This window comes from Cupressus sempervirens, chromosome 8 (genome assembly GCF_028749045.1).
Source record: "Cupressus sempervirens isolate cs-2001-9-10 chromosome 8, ASM2874904v1, whole genome shotgun sequence".
NCBI classification, from domain to species: Eukaryota; Viridiplantae; Streptophyta; class Pinopsida; order Cupressales; family Cupressaceae; genus Cupressus; species Cupressus sempervirens.
Genome location: NC_143125.1, coordinates 741282655 through 741288654, shown reverse-complemented (window position 1 = coordinate 741288654; position 6000 = coordinate 741282655).

The following is a 6000-nucleotide window of genomic DNA, read 5'->3' as shown; positions in this document are numbered from 1 at the left end:
ATGTTTCTATTATGTTGACATTCATTTTGAGGCAAGTCTCCAAACAACCCCCAATATTTTCCTTTCTTATGTGTGTAGTTTATTGGAGACATTCAAATGCACAAAGGTTCGCTTGTATTTATTTTTCTTATTTTTGCTTAAATTTTTCTCATTCTCTTTCTATTCATTTTTGTCATTTAATACCTTTTACTAATATTCCAACTTTCCTTTTCACCATTCTAGGTATTTTTTATTATTTTGGTTCATACAAGACTATAATGTACATCATAAATGTCCATGTGTTGCGCTAGCATCCTTAACTAAGAGGCTCAATTTATTGTCAAAGACTCCCTGTTGTTTGCACTTTTTGTTTTGATAATCTTCATCTTCATCTTCTTTATCTTTAATTAGATATATTTACTAGTTTAACTACTTGGACATATTTGAATGCGTGTTGTGAAGTTGATTCTTAAAAGAAAATATTTTCCTTTTCGTAGAGTCAAATTTACTCCACTGCACATATACTAAACAATTTCATCCAAATAATCATTTAATTAAATAAGAAATAATATAATTATGCAATTTTTATCATTACAATATTTTCTATAATTTAAACTTTTATTTTATTTTATATTATAATATTATTGTCTTGCTTCTAGATTCAACTATATAAGAAACATGATACCATTGATTATAAATTGTGTACATCTATTCTCTATACTATAATAATAATAATATTCTCTTAACAATTGAATGTATCCTCACAACCAAATCCAACACTCAAGACTAATTGCTTATAAAGTATGAGGAAAAATGTGTTCATTATACATATCTTTATACAATAATATTGAGAACTCTTATACACCCTCTTTTCTCCATAACATTATTTTCCCCAATATGCTCTAATATGTGTGCCACATCCTCTAAGAATTTGGTTAGACTCTTCTCCATGTAGTTGGGAGGATGCACCTTTGACCTTGTTTATTAGTCCCACCTATTTATGGGTGGAGACTATAGTTTTGAATCAACTCTTTTGTATTAATCATTGTTTGGTAGTGTGTTATTTTCAAAATTTTCCCTTTACACTATGGTTGGACTAAAATTTTTTATTAAATGAAAAAATTTAATTTAATTTTATACTTTTATATTGGTTGTGTCCATTTTTGCTCACAACCTTTTCATTTTCTCTCAAGGCAATTTAAGTAAAAATGAGGTTGTGACATTTCGCAAAGCAACATGTGTGTCATTTGGAGGTTTTGTATGAATAATAGTGTCTGAATCTTCAACTTTTTCCCTAAACCATTAGGATATCTTTATAGTTTTAGGTATCTTTTTAAGATTGTTGGATGGATAAAGTTAATTTTGAATAAATTAATAAAAGATTATTATTTAAGTTTTAATAAATCTTATCTTCAATAAAATTTAATTATAAAATAATTATAGATTGTCTAATTTTCTATAAACATTGATAAATAATAACTATTAAATTAAACTTTTTGCTTTATTTTTTATTTTATTTTTTATCGGTAAATGACTGAAGCCTTTGATTAAATTTAAATAAAATGATATAGCTTAGGTTTCTCCGTTCAAATGGGCACTGGTAGGAAAGAACATAGAAGAAAATCTCTAGTCTCGCTCAAGACCTTAGTCCTTTACTATTACATTATAAAAGGGGCATACCCCAATTTCACAAATGAGTATTTATTACAAATGAAGTGGACAAGAATCATTATCTCAATATGACCACTCTAGAGAAATCTAAATCAACCAAATGTAATTTTCTCCAAAAGAATCATCTGACCAAAGCTTTAAATACTTAATAGGCATCCCTTCTTTATTCTTTTGTCAGTAGTTCACAAAACTATTAAATAGAAGTCCACTTAACAAGAAGTCATTAGTATTGTTAGTAAGTGATACAAATGACTAACCTGATTAGCTATTAACACTCTATGATGACCTTGATCAGTTCACACATTGCTAAAAGATTTTGAATCATATTACAAGCCCTACTTGATCCTACTTATCCTTAGAATAAATATTGAAGCCAAATCTACCTAAAAAAATCAAGCAATAAAACAACATTCTTAGAACAATATAATTATTAATAAAGGATCAAAAGAAGGAGGCTAAAATCTACCCCAGTCACCATTAAATATCAATCTATTATTTAACTAATCTTCTTAACTTATGATAGGATTAAAGTTGGATACAACTTATTAGATTATTTTAAGTCTATTTAATTAATTAACTTGATTAACTCCATGTACCAGAAATTCCACAACCAACACCATCGTACTATGTAAGTTCCAAATCAATTTATAATTATACAAAGCATCACAAATTAATTAAATTAAAAAAGAAAGAAATATTGGATCCAAACTACAACAACCGAGGAAGAAAGAATAGATCAACTAGCTCTATATAGTGTTATAACAGTTTAACCCGATTCCTTTCTCTGTGACAAGTAAGATGCTAGAGATATACAAACTCGAAATAGTATGAAAAGATCATAAGAGTGAGTGTAGCATTAAAAGGAGATCTACACGTTGAATATAATATGCATTTGGATTTAATACTATATCAATATCCTATTGAAGTGCCTTCCTTAGAGGATTTATTGTAATATGATATTGTCTAGATTACATATTTTTATCTATTGTTAAGTCCATTACAAGTTTCTAAACATTGCTACCTTATTTACCAATTGAGCTAGACTTAAGATTTGTATCCTTCCAATCTATGCTCACAACCATATAGGGACTCATTTGAACATTCTTGCAAATATACCTTGAAATGGCACTAAGAGCTAGAGCAAATCTTACACTGAGACAAGAATAGAATAACATATTAATATAACCTTTATGTATATTGATTTCATGAAATTACATGTATACAAAAGAAGAAATCTGAGCTAGAAGCTATCAACCAAACCAGCTTTGGAAAAACTCCCAAACTGAAGAAACTACCATATACACCTTTACCAAAACACCCCTTTACAAACATATGATTACTTAAAACAAGCTAAAAAAACCAAGAGTACACTTAGCCCTAACCATATATAGAGACCAACATAAACACTAACTAGGATACCAAATACAATAGGAGAGGATAACCATAAGAAACAGAGAGACCAATCTAAGAAACCAACTTGTCCTCTTGCTTCCAAGAGACCATAATGACCTCAACAATGTCATTAGGGTGTACCATCTAAAAATGCAGAGGAAATTCCATGGAGAACTTAACCCTACTAGACAATTCAATGTTGGGGGTATAGAACTCCAGGACATCCAAATTATCCAGTTCTACCCTCGGATGGACATAAGAATTGAACAATCCAAGATAGCTACTTAGCCATTCCCTTATAGGATCCACCACTACCCCTCTCTATCGAAGGAGGAAATGTAAACTAGATTCCATTTTTGGCCATACTTGATTAAAGGTTGTAGGATCCTAAATTACCAACACAAGTCTTCTTGGAATGATAGCCAATTCAAAGTTCCCTAGAGGATAGTCCATATACATTTCAAGGAGGGGTACTCTAAGCTTCTCATCTAGACTCATGATCACTTCTTCCAGCCCTCTGCACCAAATGGGATGTAAAATGTTCTAGCAAAGTCTCACCATGTCCCACTTGTCAATTCTAGCCCTAGCCATACACCCAATGAAGGTTCCTATGATGTCACTATTAGTCCTCCATGAGAATTCATACTTGAAAAAACCTTCACCTATAGCCCTACTCACCACAATTCTTATCATCCCATCTACTAGCCTGAGCACCCTGTTCCACCTTTCTGGCTTAACATTACCATGAAAGGCCATAGTATGGACCTTCGAGGCATGAAAACACAAATAAAACTATCCATGGCAAAGGTAGGGCACTAGATGACAAAGACGAGACCCAAACTAAATATAAAGACAAAAGAGACAACCTAAGAACACACTAGAAGGTCTGAGACACTTGCCTACATCAGCTGCATCATTGTCTCAATGCCATCTTGAGCTTGCCATAATGTGGACGGAGAGGATCCATAATTATAGGACAATGAGGCACTCTGAGAACAGATACAGACATAAAGCCAAACACGGGTACCTGATAGATATAAGATACTTAAGTATCTTCCACTATATCTCACTATAAACCTAGAGGTCCCTTAAAAATCTCATGCCTAAACCACTAAATGATTATGAAGAGGAAAATTAGCTATATCCATATTTATTTGTCTATGCAATACCTAAACTCCATGAAAGTCTAGAATAGTTGGTTACAACTACTGGGATATATTATAAACTTAATTTAGAATATCATTCTGACATATTACCATATAACTTAAGAAAAGATAAGGGACCTAAACTACCTAGATAATTGATAAAACATAGCTAAGAAAATTCAAACCATTACAATTGGTTATAGAGTTTACTTAAATTAACAACTAATTGAGTAGACTAGAGCTCTATACTTGACAAATGGTTATTTAATAACAAAAAATTCCCACAATCAGCTCCCTCATTTGCCAACTGATTTAACTTCCAGTTACCTTCCCAAAAGATATGATAAATCTGAATATCTACAAATTGGTCTAGAATACTAAGGACTTCTTGCAATTTCGAGTTAAGAACCCAACTGGATGTCCTCTTGTCCTTATAGCATTTTAAACAATTTGAGAATCACCTTCGATGATGATATTTTTTAAATCTAATTTTAGGTAGAGCTGAAGACCTTCCAATTCTTCAAGCTTTGCCAAGTTATTGGTTGTGGGATCGATAAATTTTGCCTTTTTAGCAATCTATTCACCTATTTCATTAGTGATGATGTAGCTGATACCTGCTACACCTAGATTGCCTCTAACAGCCCTGTCAAAGTTAAGCTTTGTCCATCCTACTAGAGGGGGGGTCCATTTACAGTTATCCCTAGCCTCTTTGCTATTCTTGAGATATATGAGTGGGGGACTTATCAAGTTTGTCCATTTCTTTTTAATATACCCATCCTAGCTTGAAAATGATCCTTCTTCTTTCTTGGAATTCCTAAGACGAGAATTTACTACCTCGACTATACTTGCTTCTATTTTTTTAATTATTTCTTCTAGCTGCATACCTTGGTCACAAAATATCCTTCTATTTCTCTCTTTCCAAACTTCCCACACAAGGATGGATGGACAAATGTTCCATAATTTGTTGTATATGCCTTTACAGTGATTGGTAGGCCAGCTTTTGAGGAGATCTATAAATGATCTAGGCAAGGGAGAGTACCAACCTAACATATGTCTAAGCCAATCCCAATAGATTTGTGAGTAGGGACAACTAAATAAGATGTGATTAGTATCCTCGCTATGTTGTTTACAAAGCACACATCTAGGGGAACCTACAAAATCTAGTTTACGGAATCTCTCAACCGTCAAGATCCTATTTTGAAAAGTTAGCCACAAAAAGAAACCTGCCTTAGGCAAATAGGATGGGTCCTAGCAAAGATTAAGGGGAATTTCCACTTCATCCCATCTTTGGGATTGAATAAGGGCTTTGTATCTGTTTTTCACATTATACTTGCCATTATTTGATGCTACCCAAATTATCTTGTTGTTCCTTTCAAGTTGTTTAACTTTCCTTTGTTATATTATCTATTCATATATCTTTTTAGCTGTTGGATCCACATCTATATCCTTCAGAGGTTTCCAAAACTAGCTGGGGCTACCATTTGTGTAAATGTTGGTTTTGTAGTTACTAACCTTACTTCCCCAAAGATGGACTGTAACGCCCCGCCAAGGGATCCAAAAGAATTAACCTAAAGTTTTACTAAGTTTGCTAAACATTTTTTTTTTTTAAAAGTAAGAATGTATAACATACACATCAAACACCTAGTAGCGGAAGCAATAACATGTAATCATCAACAAACATACATAACCAGTTACATTCCTTAAGGATCCCAAGACGTTGAGTCACATTTAAATTTAATTAATTCTAAGTCTAACAACTACTACCTCCACATGAAAGAATAATCAGAAAGTCCAATGTCCATAATATACATTT